The 16,844-nt window shown below is 31.6% G+C and overlaps 1 pseudogene; it reads right to left on the bottom strand.

Annotated features, from left to right (window-relative positions):
* LOC111023706 (cation/H(+) antiporter 15-like) lies at positions 1 to 4,641 on the bottom strand (annotated as a pseudogene).
* Positions 4,642 to 16,844: the final 12,203 nt, after the last annotated feature.

A 16,844-nucleotide genomic window follows, 5' to 3' on the forward strand; every position in this document is an offset into this window, starting at 1 on the left:
CTATACTAAATACTTGTCAATGGGAAACATAGGTTCCAAGTGATTCTCTTGGTTTTCATCAATCTCTTTTGTGTGTTGTTGCACAACCAAGATTAAGGCATTCCCATGAAATTTGAAGAGGCCAACACCTCCCCAATTGCCCCAAGTTGTGTATCTTCATTCCAAAGTATCAACCCTTAAACAAGAGGCGAACTCAGGCAATGGCGTCTTCCTACCATTACAAGGTCGAAATTGTTCCCCATCGAACGGAGTATAGAGACCGTTCCAGTGCCATCTGTAACCACCTTTTCTTTGTAAATTACTCTTTACCATGGTTTGTCGAAACTTGCTCACTGCCTCATCGTCAAGTCTCATCTCTTCTAAGTTATAGCACGGGAAATTTTCATTCTCCACTAGACGAATCATTGTCAAGTTGATATTGGGGTGCCTAGCCATTCTTGCCCCAATGAATATTGCCTCTCGGTCGTCTGGTCCACCTGTGAAGACCACGGTTATGTGAAAAGAATGCAAGTTCGTTGTGATAGAGCTTGAGACTTTCAAGAGTCCGCGGTCAACAACAAGGGCGATAGAGCAGGGTGCCTTGTCAAGGATGTGATTGTTAACTGTTCTCATTTTACTTTTGCACAATGACAACATACCATTGGAATGAAATCTCTTGTGGAAAGGAACAAGAACCAAAGAAGTCTCTTTGTCGAATGCGAGCGTACAAACATCATGGTGCATAGTCGCAAGACGTGGTATAATGATGAAAGGATAAATTTCAACTATGTCACAGATGCTCTGTCCAAAGTATTTGAAGGCATTAACGATATGCTCAGAAGGGCAAGACCTTGAAGTACCTACGTTCTTAAGTTTGTGGGCAATGAATTGTGGGTTAGCACGGCCAAGAAGCTCAACAAGATGAAGCATGTGAACAACAAGATGGCTTTGTCTCGTTGGATTCAAGACCTCGAGAAGTTTAATGGCATTAGGAACATCGTCTTGGTCATGAATGCAAACTAATAAACGGAGATCAGAATTTGATCTCGAGTGCATCATCGTTCGTTTGTTGTAAACTACATATGTATTTGAATGATCATTGAGATATCTCAGTATGGGAGTGATAACTGCAACCAAAATCACCATGCATATGCACATAACTGAAAATGTTTCGTTATCAAATATCTGCACAGAATTAGAGAAAAAAAATTCAGTGAGTATATTGTAAGAAATAGTGAGTATATTGTAAGAAATGATCGAATGCAATTAGATGATAATGATGATCAACAACGAAGGCTTAGGCTTGTTCCTACCTTTTCTTTCTTCCTCGAATAAAACAAACCAAGCTCCATAGCTCCTTGACTATTCACGATGAGGCCGAGCAATACGGCATCTCTCACTCGTAGTTTGAAGGAGAGTGAAATCATAAAGGTGCCTAAAAACTTTCCCAATGTAACAACAACAATAGTGCAGGACAGGAGTAAGAACTTTTTGAGTTTAATGGTAAAGATATTGATAAACCAGCCTATTTTGACAAAGAAGATTGGCATGAAAACCCACGAGTTGATGAAATTAAGCCTCTCTACCAATGTTGATCCAATGGGAGGCCCCGAAGGGATTGCAATCCCAAGTACAAGGGAACCAAAATGTAGATGCAAACCAGTGGCCTGGCAAAAGAGGCTAGTCACCAGTACCCCTAAAAGCAAGGTAATCACATAACCCTCCGTCAACGGCTGTCCGGTCGGATTCTGCTTCATCATCCCAACAATGGCAGGCCGAAACACATAAATGATGATGGATATGAGAATGATGGAAGACAAAATTATTGAGAACATCTCATATCTTTTAACATTTGGTGCATTCAAGAGATGTCCTAGAAACATAATGCAATAGCTGTAGAACGCAGAAGCCATGGAAGATGACAGAGCAATTCTGCCCAACTCAGAGTTCATTCTATGAAGTTCAGAAAGAAAGCAAGCAATGGTGGGAAAGTCGATGAAGGACTCTATTGTAGCAACAGTGGAAATGGGTTTTGGGATTTGAGAGTTTATAGTGCAAATGGTGTTAAGAAGCAAAGGTAAAGCCATAGTACATGAGCCAATAACAAGTGCCCTCTTGTCAATCTTCTTTACTATGGAAGGATCTATTTGCACCCAATGAGAAAGAAGTAAAAAATATATCCCATTGAAGCTACTATGTCAAGGAATATGAATCCCCTCATGGGGAAAAGGGTTTCTCTGACTCCCTCGAACTGGCCCAGAACCGAAGAACCTAGAACTAAGCCTCCCTGAAAAAAGCAAATTAAATAAGAAAAGATAACAAGATAATTGCAAGTAATCAAGAGAAGATAGAGAGTTACCAAGATTTGAGAGACGATGAGGGGTTGGCCGAGGGGTTTGAGGAGCTTATAAAACAACAGAATGGCCCCTCCAGAAATAACCAACTGAATTAGAAAAGAAGGTAAAGAGTACTCAAAAGGGTTGGATTCGGTGAAAACCCCATGGGAGTGAATTCGGTCACCATATATGCAGTTGTTGGTCAAGTTCTCGGGTGAATGTCTAAATTAACCGCCGATGTAGGCAACAATTTCGTCTGGTTCCATTACAACAAAACTTAGTTTTCCAAGCTGAAAAGATCCTTCGGACATAGAAGAAATCAAAAGGAAAGATTGGGAATAGAATGAAAATGGAAATTGGGGATTCTTTTCTTTTAAACCTTTTTGTAAAATGACTAAATTGAGTGATTATGCTTAACTTGGAAATCAGTTTAAATTTGGAAGAAACTCAGCTTCTATTGTATTGTGATTTGGCCTACAACCAAACGCCCCAAATTTTAATATTAGATGCTCCAGCTTTATTTTAAAATGTTGTGTTAAGAATTATTTGTTAATAATTTATGTAGTATTTATTTTTTAAGAAAATTTTAGCATTTGACAACGAAAATACAACCAACAATAATTGGATAGAAATTTTAGAGCATTATTTTGACTTAATTAATATTATTATATTGTAATATTTTGAGTGGGAGACATTGAAAAAACGTGGTATTTTTAGTTTTTATATTTTTTTAGTAGAACATGTGGGATAAGGGATCGAACTAACAACCTCCTGATTTGAAATATATGTCGAATTATGCTCACTTTGGCTTTTAGTTTTTATTTTAGTATATAGAAGATATGTTTCAAAATTTTATATTATCTTATTGGTTGATTAGATAATGTCAATGAGAAAATAAAATTGAAGTTGTTGGACTAAATAAAATTGAAAAACATGAATTTTTTTTCTTTAAAGCAATATTTTTAAGGAAATAAGAAGAAATAAATACAAAATTACATTTCTATTTCATATCTAGAAAATGAAAATCTTTTTTCTATTTATTGATAAATCATACTTAGTTTTTTTTTAAAAAAAAAAAGTAAGAACTAAAACTAAAGAAAAAAAATAGATCTCAACATTTTGGTGAGAAATGTTGGAATAAAATGCATTTTTATGAGTAGATGAAGAAAAAGTTACAAATATTTTTAAATTAGAAGATTTTTGAAATTCTATTATTAATTATTATTAGTAAAAATCATTAAAATTATTAGAGAACAAAAATTTTCATATTCCAATTTATAAGTTACTCTATCGGAGGAGGAATATGGAGAAATTTATTGAATTATAACCTACCACTAACCCAATGTATTAATACATAAACTAAATAAATGTTGTATTAGTAGAAAATAAAATAATAAAATAAATCTAAATAAATGAGAACTAACATGGATGAAAAGTGAATTGAAGGGATGTGATAGGAGAGAGAAACATATACTCATGGAGGAGGATACTTTGGGTATTATTAAAATAGTCAAAGTCAATATCGTCCATAAAATATTTCTTCTAGGTCAGTACTTTTATATATATATAATATACATACATACTAGTAACTTAACACGTTCGTTGCACGTTGTAACTTAATTCAAATATAAGTGAATATATATTTTAGACTACTTTCTTGAAGCACATCCTTGTTTCTTATTATTGTTTAAGATCAAACTAATAATTATTTATTAAAATACAATATCATATAATTGCTAGATAACAACACTTTCCAATAAAAAAATATAAAAAAAAGACACTTTGGGAAGATAAGAATGAAATTTAATATTTGATGGGAACGACTGATAGAACCACAGTTTAGGCGAATTGTAATAGTAGTTCATAATTGTGAAAGTCTTGATGGCAACATTTGAGCTGAATGTAAAAATTGGACGTTCTCAGTAATCTCCTGTCACGTTCAACTATCGTGAACCTGCAAGAAAAGGAGTTAGCACTCCGAAGATTTTGTCAGTAATAGCCAGAGAAAGTGATTTTTTCTCCCCCACTACCCTTTTTCTCCTATGTTCTTATAGAGGCAGTCCTCACTAACAATCTTCCCTTGGAATCCTTGCAACTGCCGTATCCCGAATTTCTCTCCCTAGATATCGGGAGTGAGGCATGCGATGGTTGACTCCCCGTCTATTTCGAACTAGTTTACCTTGTCGAGCTCACGCCCGCGCTTGCTTCTACTCAGCCGAACTTGTTCTTGCCATGGCCCAAGCTGGGCGTAAAGCTCCTCAATCCGGATCTCGCAGATTGCACCGCCCTTAAGCCATGTGGCTTTCGTGCGAAAATGAAAATCCATCATCCAACATTAGGAATGAGAGAGAAAAATTAGAAAATTTCCTTGGTTATTGGTGATAATATTTTGAGTGTAAGAACGATTTAACACTAAAAAATCTAGAAAGTCTAGTGAGAAAGAAGAGAAAAAAATAAAAATAAAAAGCTAAAATCTTTAAAAGAAATTAGTGAAAAAAAAGTCATTTTAGAGTCGTAGAAAATGATAGAGTTACAAAACTGTTGAATTTCTAAAACTTTTGGTATTCAAAACTTAAATATTATAGGGGTTATTATTAAATTATTTTAGATTAAGAATAAGCTTTTCATATTACATTTTAGCAATTAAGTTTTTCTTTTTTCTTTTAAATTCGAACTTTCATATTTTTGTCTTTCAATTTATGAATGCTATCTAATTATTCATTTCAATATATTTTTATACTTTATTATTTTTTTTAACATTATTTAACCATTAAAACACTATAACTTTTGAAATTCCATTATTAATTATATAAGTAAATATAAAATCATTAATTTTATAATTAATTTTTAGGAATAAATTGAAAACAATTTTATTCAAAATTTTCAAATTCTTTACCTTATTTTCCTGATTCATTTTAATTTAGATGAATGTATTAAAAAGATAAAATAAAAAATAAAAATAAAAATAAAAACCCTTAAATAAAGGAGAGAAGAACCGTGGGCTAGAAAACTTTTTTTTAATAAAATAATAATAATTTAATAACTTCATATATAGATTAATAAATTAAAATAGAATTTCAAAAGGTAAAAAGAAAAAAAAAACTGAAAAATGATATTAAATAAAGAGTATATATGATATTAAATAAAAAACTGAAATGGAAATTGAAGGAAAAAAATAAAAAATGAAAACCTCACGCAATGGAATAGGAAGTCAAAAGGAAGAGAAACCTCACGAAATGGAATAGGAATTCAAAAGGAAGGGAAAAAGAAAGGCAAATCAAAACTTATATATAAATGAAGGGCATGGATAATATTAAGTTAAAAAAATGAAGAATAATATTGTCCAAAAACTGTTTCTTCCATATCCGTAGTTTTATATATATTATAAATATAGATATAGATATAGATACAAATATAGACTAGTTGCCTTGCACGTTGTATCTCAATTTTATTTTTGTTGGGTGTGTTGCCCTAAACTCGTAGTTTGTATTTATGTAAAAACAAATGTATATTCAATAAAGTTTTATTCAATAAGTTTATTGTTGAATTCATAACATTGCATTATCAAAAATTCAATAAACTAAACATCCAAGGTTATTATCATGTAACCGGGATAGTATATATACTGGGTATATATTTGATATACTAGATATATATTTGATATACCTCTAATATACGAGGTATATATCTGATATACCCCTGACATACGAGTGGATGATGTCCCGTGAATAAACTAAAGGGTCTATAGTATATGGATAAGGCTGGGTACCTTATCCTGGCAACACTATGGATACGGCCCACTTTGTAAATGTTACAGACGACTCGATCCAGGTCATTCATGTGGAGACATGCGAGTGGGGGTATCCTATATAATGAGTTTGTATAAGACCAGATTGCGAAATAGACAATCTTTAGATGTAACGTCGTTGACTAACAGATTGCTATTTCATAGGATGACAAAACAACTCATTCTCAATCCTGAGTGACTTATGGACTCCTGCCCTTCAGGGCTCGTCCTTTGATCTGTATGGGTAAGACTGGCCTGAGTTGCCGACTCAATATTCCTACCATTTTGGGGACGAGATCGAGTGGGGAGCTGGGAACATAACTTCACAAGATGAAATTCACTCATCCCCGACTTTAGGGGAGTAGATGAGTGTTCTCTTAAATGCTGACTCCGGGACTTGAACAAGGGGCCCCACCCTCTCATTGGCCCGGGAGGGACTTCCGGTTATTGGTCGGACCATAACCGGGTTGTTCATTAGAGGAGCAGTGATATTTAAGGAGTAAGATGTAACATAGGGGTAAAACAGTAATTTGATCCAACTTGAGTTACGAGCAATCGTGAAGGATTGACTTGTCATTAATGGTCGTATATCCATGGACACGAAAATGAAAACATTCTGCAGTGAGAAGAGTGCAACTGCGGGTCTTTAGTGGAGTGACCCGTAGTTAACGAATGTTGATTACCTCGATCAATGAGTTTGACCAATTAATCTCGCATCGTTCAAACTTCTGATCTGTAGGTCCATTAGGTCCCCTTGCTAGCTCATAACGAGTAAAACGAGGATCAAGTTTTTGGAACAATTTAAACTGTTCAAATTACTGAAGGGATTATATGTATATTGATACATTATAATATATAGTCAATTATAAATTAAAACTGTATATTGTAAGAGAAATTATTTGAATGAAATTCAAATAAAATTAATATGAATAAAATTCATATTAAAAATATAGGTTAAAAATAATGTGTATAAGATGTACATTAGAACTATAGGTTATACGAAAGAAATGCTATAGATATGATTCTATTTATGTAATAAATAATTAAGTGTTAATTATTTATTTGATATATATATATATATATATTAATTATTAATTAGATTAATAATTAATTAATATTTATTAATTAATTAATTATATATATATTAATTATTATTATTAATTAATAATATTAGTATATATATATATATCGGGTGTGGGCAGTTAAGTGACGTGGGATAACTCCCCACGTCAGTGTCGCACTTCTGCAAAAATAGAACACATGATAACAAAGAAGTCTAACTCCCAAATCTCTCTCAATAATCACTCTCTCTCAATTCTCCCTAAGATTTTCAAACGGTGCTCCCACAAGCACGATCTCGAGACCTAAGAGGATAGCGAGGAAGATTCGGTGGTGGTGTTCGAGAGGAAATCGTTGAAGAAAAGTTCTTCAAATGTAAGTTTTCCTTGTTTTTCATTCTAGAAGGTTTGTTTTTGTTTTCACAAAAATCATGAACGATTATCCGCTTCTGCTCCGGGCTTCACATCCATCAATTTTATCATATATTAATGTTAATTTTACTTTGAAAAATGTTGAGTATCTATGAAATATTATAGTATAAACAAAATACTATAACAATTGTTAGATGTTTTAAAATATAAGTATAATTTAAAGTTCAATAATATAATTCAAACATCTTAAACATTCCACGACTAAATAGCATAAACAAAATACTCAAAAGTTGAGAGCATAAATCTATAATTTTATAAAAAAAAATAAAGATTGTTTAATTATTATGTAAAAAACTGAGTACAAAAAGATTAACCAATATCCAACTTGCATGCATTTCTCTCCTTTATAAATATTAAATAAATATTACTAAAAAATTATTAAAAATAAATAAATATAAATGGTTGAAAACTTGAAATCTCAAGGGCAGTGCATTGTTAAGAAATATTGTAAGGATTGTTTGGTCATTTGGCTTTCATTGGAAAAAAAACTAAAAAGGAAAAAAAAAAGAAATTTAGAGCTGACACGTGTGACATGTGTTTAGTAGTGAAAGAAAAGAAAAGAAAGAAGTGGAAAGAAAAGAAGAAATAATGAAAAAGAGTGTTTATGCAAAGATGTGCACAGCAGTGTGTTCCTGATTGTAGCTCGAACTCGGCCTCCGGACCGACCTGAACACTTGGGCGGACCTGCACAAAAAGGTGAGCACTCCGACGATCAAGTCAGTATAGGTCGGATTCCAAGTTTAGTTCGAAGCCAGAAATCATCGTACCTGATCGTGGAGTGAAGTCCTCTACTTATGGGTGGTAGTCCCGCTAATCTCGCAACGGTTACACTCGGCAATCTCGGGATCGTCGGTTAGGCCCGGTAATCTCGGGACCGACGATTATGCCCGATAATCACGCCGCTGTCAGTAATTCGCATCGGCCCCCACCGAACTTCCCGGTAGGTCGGACCTCGGCCAGGTCCACCTCGGCCCCCATACTTAGCATCTATCAATGCTAGTAGTGGTGGTTTCGACCGTCCGAGCTGGGCATGACTCATGAGTCATCTTGGAGCACCAATAGGGGTCCTCCACGTGTCCAGGGTATTTTCATCCCCAAACAAAGAGAAAACAGAAAATAAAAGAAGAGAGTGAGACGAAGGAGAAGAAGAGAAAGAACAGGGAGCAAGGAAAAAAGAAGAAAATAGAGGGAAAGGAGAAGAAATTGAAGGAGTAGCTTTCTGATTTGGATCGGAAATTCGGAATTTGGTAAGTTTGTAGAGATCAAATAAAAAGAATCCATGGAAATATGAAGTCTTTTAAGGTTTGTATTTATGGGTTTTATGAAAAATAATGAAATTGAGGAGTTGAGTTCTATGGGTATTCATTGAACGAGAAACTCCTGTTGTTCTTAACTGAGAATGAATGATAAATTTGTGGGATTCGATTTTATAGAGGATGTATGTTTTGGTCGGATTTTATGGTGGAAATGTAATGAGTTTTGATAAAGAAAAGTTTCATGGGAGAGAGGAAGGCAGAAGAAAGGAGGAAGAAATGAAGATTAATGGTGGGTTTGGAATTTGTAGAAGAAAGGAGGAGAAAGAAATGGTGGGTTGGTGTTCAAGAGAGAGAAAGAAATCAAGGATAAAAGTAATTGATAAATAAAGATAAAAAAATGAATGAAATGGTGTATTTGCGTGAGATGGAGTGGGAGAAAGAGAAATTGAATAGGTTTGGTGGGACCCACTTGTAAGAAGGAAAAGTAGTTAGTTTTTAATGAAGAAAGAGAATGTGGAATTTGGGTAATTGGGTAATTGGGTTATTTTGAAGTTATTGTCATTAAAGTTTGAATTATGTTACGTTGAAATTGGAATTAAGTAAGTTAATTTAGTATTGAATGGTCGGGCAGAAATTGGAACAGAGGACGACCGAGTTTGAAGGATTTGTGAGTGGTTAATTTATTAAACGTTTTGGATATTATTATTGGAATTTATGAATGGTTACTTTATTAAACGTTTTATATTATCAAGTATTACAGAATTTATGAGAAATTATATATTATGTATGATTTAGCATTTCTGCTAAGAAGGAAAGAAAATGTGTTTGTTTGAGAATTTAGAAATGTTTATGAGAATTTAGAAATGCTTTGAGTTTAAAGAAATGTTTAGAGTTTATGAAGTGTTATTTAGAAAGGGATTTCAGAAAATGATTCTAAAATTTCATGAAATGTTCTTCGAAAGAAAGATTTTAGAAATGATTTGAGAAAGAAAGAAATATTCTTAGAAAGAAGAAGGAAAGAATTTTAGAACAGTTTATGAGATTGAGAAAGAAGTTTTCAAACTACCATGTTATTGTATCCAGGTGATTACCTGTATGCTACGTGAATGTGTTTCTATAGTATACCAAGAAATAGAAGGTCTTTGGGACCATTTTACTCCACGTGTTGAGAGAATTATTCTGCTATGCATATTGAGATTACTCTATGCTAGTAGACCAGAATTATTCTGCTGTGTGTATTGAGATTACTCACGCCAGTAGACCAGAATAGAATGTGGATACATGTGTGGTGTTAAGTTTTATCTATCTGTTTTTTGTTTAAAGAAGAATGTTTTATATGTTTTAGAATGTCTTTTAGAGCATGTTGAGAAGTTGACGTAACTAGGTCGCAGGGGATGTAGGGGAATGCTGGGGCGATAAGGGCCAAATCCGGATTCTGAATCCTGGTCCGAATCCTGGACTTGGGAGCGTTATCTTTTCGGTTTGCCTAGAAAGAAATTGTTGTTACAAGTTTGATTTTGAGAACTTTACTGAGTTTTATGAAATGTATAACGTTGCTCTGGTTTTACTCAAGTTTTATGGAATTTTAATGAGAATGCTTTTACTTCAGTTTTATGAAGTTTGCTTTCAGAACTGAATTTTCAATTGTTTATGAAAGAAAGTTGATGAAATTATTTTTTTATTAACTTACCACTCACTGAGCTTCTCAGCTCACTGTTTATGTTTTGTTTTCCCCCCAGACTGTACCTGAGTATCTGAGTTTTTGAGTTTCAAGAAGAATTTAGTTCAGCTTCTGCCACCCAGGATAGTTCAAGAGTTGCATATCACTTTGTATCTAATTTAGTTGGTTTGAAAGAAATTCTATCTACACACTGTTGATAGGAAAAGAATGTGTAGAATGGATATAAGAATGGTTGTTCTATTAAGATTATTATTTTATTATGCATCCATTCAGAGTCGGGGTCTGTCGGGGTTTGTCGGGGTCTGTGGTCGGCGCGACTCATTCTAGGGCTAGTAAGTGTTTTGGGACGGGTCGTGTCAAATATTGTCGAGGAACATGATAGGTCAAAAAAGCTGTCATCCAATTAATAGCTAAGTTTGGTTGTTTAGGAGATTGATTGTTGCTCCTCTCTCTTGAATTAAACCTAAAACTTCCAAAAGTCAAATATTTCCAATAAAAACGTCTAATTACATTTTTTGTAATAACAATTATTTTATTTTTTTTTAAATTAGTTACTATTTTATTTTAGAAGTGAAGATAAATTTTAATAGGTAACATTTATTTCAATTTATTAAAAAGAGAAAACAACTCCAATGTGATATTTTATTCAATAAAAAGGAAAAAAACAAAGTAATATAATGGAGACTTGAACCCACCCAAGACCTCTAGATTAATAAGGAGATATATAACCACAGTACTAAAGTGATAAGAGACAACATACCAAAACTTAAAAAAAAAAAAATTTGACCTTAGCAAGACGCCATGCAATTGAGAAAACGTGAAAGTGGCATAGATCGTCTTTGAAGGTGGAAATAGTTTAGTGGATTATATATATTTGGAATAAGATTAAAATAAAACATTGTTAAAAAAAACTACTAATGTGACCACAATTCTTGACACTACTAATGTGACCACAATTCTTGACACATTTGCAAATGAATGACTTCAATCTTCTTCCACATCCACTTGTTTCTTTAATTATCTTTTTTTTTATTTTGAGCTTTCTTGATTTGGATATGTTTGCAGTCTTAGTGGCATCCTCTATTTAATATAATAACTTTCTTTTAAAGATAAAAAAATTATCAATGTGACAAGCTACTAGGTAGGTTAAATATTCTAAAACGGAAAAAAGAAATGATAAAGTTTAAATTCTATTGTGTAACAAAAATAATGTTTTAAAACAAAAATAACAATATATTTTAACCAAAAATAATATTGTATTGGATAAATTTAGTTTTTTTAAACTAACATTCTGTACATAGGTATTTATTTATACATATTAGTAGAGGTGTTCACGGGTTGGGTTGGATTGGGTCGGATTAGGGATATTTTTGGGACGAACCCGAATTTTTGGGTTGGCCATATGTAGGAACTGACGAGTCTAAAATCGATAGCTAACCCAACCCAACCCAACCCAAAATTTTCGGATTGGGTCTGGTTGGGTTGTCGGGTTCTTATTTACTTTTTTTCCATATATTTTTCTAACCTCAAAGTTACAAAACGGCTCACGTAGAAGAATCAAAATCTCATAAATGAGAGAAGAAAGTTGGTGGCAACGATGACGGGCTGAGACGGTGACGACGATGACGATGTGATGGAAGAAGGCTGGCGACGACGACGACGAAGGCGACGTGAGCTCCGAAGGCGGGCGACGACGGGAGCTGCGAAGGACTACGGCGATGGAAAACTTGAGTGAGGGAAGAAAATGGAGGAGAGAGGCTTGAGAGAGGAAAGAAAATGGAGGAAAGAATCTTGAGAGGAAAGAAAATGGAGGAAAGAATCTTGAGAGAGAGAAGAAAATGGAGGAGAGATGCTTGAGAGAAAGGGGGAGGGAAAGTGAGATTGAAAAGATGAAAAAACCCTAACCTAAATGAATGGCTAGTTAGGATTAAAACTAATGGAGGGTTGAGATTAAAGATAAAAAAAATTATTTATATTTTTATAAAGATATTGTTATATTATTTATAATTAAAAAAATATATTTATGCATAAATTCGGGTTGGGTTGACCCGAATTTTTAAGGGTTGAACCCGAGATCCAACCCAACCCGATCGGCTTGGGAAATTTTCAACCCAACCCAATCCTTACAGTTTGGGTTGGGTTCGTCGGATTCATCGGGTTGTCGGGTTTTTTGAACACTCCTACATATTAGTTTTTGACATGCAACATATTTCAAATTTTTTTATCATATTTATTAAAAAAATTATTTGTTTTATATTCAGTATGTATCAAATATTATGATATTTTTTCAACAAAACAATAAGAACTTTGATAATTGAAAAAACTATATTTTATTAAATTTGGAGTCAATTATAAATTATCCATAAATTAAAATTAAAGGAAAAAAAAAAGCAATTTCCAAATAATACCAAGTGTCTTTCATTAATCATTTAGATTGAAATTAATTCGTCAAATTGGATCCTACAAAATTGGGTCCATAATCAATTTAGTTCACAAATCCATTAAATCGTATTTTGGCCCAAAACCCAAATTACCATAAAACCATTTTGGTGGATTGATAAATTTATTTCATTGCGTCTAAATCTACTTAAAGAATTGGGCTAGATCCAAAATCACCAAAGTCCATATCTTTCAAAATTAAATTGGACTCATGACCAAATAGAGTCCAAATCTATGGATTGGGTCCAAAATCACCCAAACCCAAAGTCCGCTAAAACCTATGGAAAACTCTATGAATAAAGGAGTCTTGGTCATTTTAAAATGTTTAAAATTTCATAATGGAGAGAATTCAAACATCAAATTGAAGATTCAAAGACTAACATTAAAGACTTAAGAGACTCTTTTAACGTATAGAACTTTGATACAAGAAAAATTATCTTAATCTTCACATCAAGTTCGAGAGGAAGAATCAAAGGATGAATACTAGAGATGGAATCCACTACATAAATATACAAACATAAAATTCCACCTCCACGAAATATAATTTCTCCAAAATCTATAATTTCTCCAAAATCTAGTCTGTACAATTATATTTGAATAAAATTAATATACTACAAACAAAATTAACAAATTTAAATATGAGTACAGGTTTGAAAACAATCATATTACAAAATAAAATAGCAATAACAAAACTGCTATGTGAGACTTACAAGCTTTGAAGATGAAAACATTATAAAAAAATGAAAAATAAATCCTCTTACAAGCTATGTTGAAAAATAAAAAAAATTCCATAAAACTTACAAGCTATGTTGTTTGATAAAATAAATCCTCTTTATAGCCAAAGGAGGGAGGAGTTCAAGAAACTTTTGATATTTCTAGCATTTTTAAATTTCATGAGGTATATATCTTTAAATTTTTAAATGAAAGTAAAACTATTCGCATCAAACATTTTTTAATTTTCTTTATTTATCAGTAATTATATAAGCAATTAATTTTCATTTTCCAAATAATTTTTCAACCATTCTACAAAAAGTTAAAAATAAAAAATAAAAGATTAAATTGTTATAGGATAAAACTTGACACTTAATAAAAAAATTTACAATAGGGACTAAATCGTTACAAACTAAAGTTCAGGTAGTAAATCGCTATTTTAGTAAACGTACAAGGATTAAATCGTTATAAAGTAAGGTTTAGGGACTAAACCATTATTTTAGTGAAAGTTCAATGATCAAAGGTGTTTTTTAACCTTCTTATAATTAGTAATATCTCCCATTTCCACACACATATATATATAAATAATATTGACAAATAAATGATATTATATTTTTACACTACTACTTAAGTTCTGTATATAAAAACATAATAATAATAATTTCATGACGCATTATACTTACAGTATACCTAAGAAAAGTAGAATAAATACGGTGCATGCCAAATAAGGAAAATGGCTAAGGAAAAAATAAATAAGGGAAGAGTTGGTGGTTGACCACAACTCTTGAAAAGTTTTTCTTCCTTGGACAAATGAGACCATTTTTCAACTTCTTCAAAGCCTTTGTCATATGCTAGGAAAAGAAAAAAATAACGGGGAAATGTCAGCATATAATTATGAAGGTAATTAATAAATAGTTATTATTAATAAAAAGAAGGTGGTATCCTTATTAATTATTATGATTCGTGTAGAAAATGAGGAAATATTATTAAAAAAAATTTCACACATCCGAATTCATAAGTTCCTTACGCTTTAAAAATAAATGTTTTTGTTTTTTTACTTCTAAAAAGTGAGCAATTTGGTCATTATTTGCAAAATTCTAATACAAATTTTATAAATAATACAAACCTTTTAATACTAATTTATGACTACATTCCACGTTGTGTATTTTCTTGATTAAAAAAAATATATAATAAATATAGTACATAAAGGATATGATATTGGATGAGAGCTTCCTTGACATGTCGTGTTCCTCTCGACAGCATCTCCTCAAAATAAACTACCATTGAGATTTCAAGTTCATAGTTGTTTATATTTATTTTTTTTAATAATTTTTTAGTAATATATTTCAATACTTATAAATGGGAGAAATGTACGTCTGGATTTTTTTTTCTTTTTATAAAATTATAGATTTATGCTCTTGAGTTTTGAGTGTTTTGTTTATTTCTATTTGGTCATTGAATATTAAAGTGTTTGAATTATATTATTGAACTTTTAAGTTATATTTATATTTAGTCTTTCATAGTTAAAACTATTTAATGGGATGTATTTGTAAGGTGTCATGCCAATTAATTTATAGTTGGAAGAATTTCAAATTTTGTTTTATGAGTTTTAATACACAAACTTTGTATTGAAAATTATTTCCATCATTGTAGATAATTTTCATATTTAGCATAATTATTAATTGAATGGATAATTGTGCTACCTTGCATCCATTAACTTGATGGCACAGTACAACTAGAGTCTTCATTGCTTTAATAGTAGTCTCAACCACCAACCCTTATTCACTCCTCTTCCCCCACCAACTCCTATTTACTCCTATTTCCTTTGCACAATCCCTTATTTGGCATGTACCATATATATTCTACTTTTTTTATTACATACCTTCAAAAGAAATATATTAAAGTTTGATTATGATATATTTTTTTAATTATCCACCTATTTTGAAGTTTTATAATGGTAGTTACAGCTAGAGCTGGTTTTGGTGGGAAGAATTCATGCTACAAAACGGAGGTTGTCACATGAGTGATAAAATTAATTTGAAACAAAAAGGACTTATTTTAAAGTAGGAAAATAAAGCTTTTATGTCTCATCCACCCTTATTATTACGTATTGTATGAGTATGCATACCCATCAAGTAACTTTTTCTTTTTCTTTTGGAAATAAAGAAACATTGTATTAAATAGAAATAAGACCACTAAGAGATACATTAGAAGAGTGGTGACCACGTATCACTATCACAGCCCACGAAAGAAAATAATTGTCCCAAAGGATATAGAAATGATAAAAAATGGCACACTTGCCAATAAAACAATTTGCACATTCAAAGAACTAGGATTATGAACAAATTTTAGCTCACTCTTCTTGTGACTAATGCGATATACACAATAAATATTACTAAAAAAAGTGATATCCTTATTAATTATTATGATTTGTAAATTTTTTGAAACATCAAAATTCATACAAGTTTTCGTATACTTTAAAAATATTATTTTGATTAATTTACTTTAAAAAGGTGAGCAATTTGATCCTTATTTACAAATTTTTAATATAAATTTTATAAATAATAGAAATCTTTTAATGCTAATTTATGAGTGCATTCCATGTTGGTGCATTTTCTTGATTAGAAAAATATATATAATAAATATGATGCATAAAGGAGATGCTAAATATGGGAAATAGCTGAAAAAAAAAGTTATTTTGTGCAGAGTGGAGAGGAGTAAATAGGGATTAGTGATTGACCATGACTCTTGAAAAATGAGAGGATCTCTCCTACCTTTAAAAAAATAAAAAGAAGGGGTTAAAAAAAAAAAAGAAATACCAGATGATGTAATGGTATTGTGAAATCACAACTCATTTTTTTCTTTTAATAATCTATTCAAATTTAAAGTTTAATTTTATGAAAACCAAATCCATGGTTAAAAATTAAAGATTGAGGTTGCAGTTTTACTTTTATTCATATAATTTTTTTACGTATATAATTAAATTATGCATAACAATTTAATTATTTTATTTTTCTAAAAATAAAAAATTTAAATGCATAACATATTCTAATATTTTCTTTCCAAACTATTTATAAAGGTTAAATGAAAAAACAAAACAAAACAAATTTATTATTTGTTGATTTAGAAAATATCTAAATCTTTGCAATATTAGCTTGGTTAAGA

The sequence above is a fragment of the Momordica charantia genome (assembly GCF_013281855.1).
Source record: "Momordica charantia cultivar OHB3-1 chromosome 4 unlocalized genomic scaffold, Mcharantia_2.0 BLBB01000004.1, whole genome shotgun sequence".
Taxonomy (NCBI): Eukaryota; Viridiplantae; Streptophyta; class Magnoliopsida; order Cucurbitales; family Cucurbitaceae; genus Momordica; species Momordica charantia.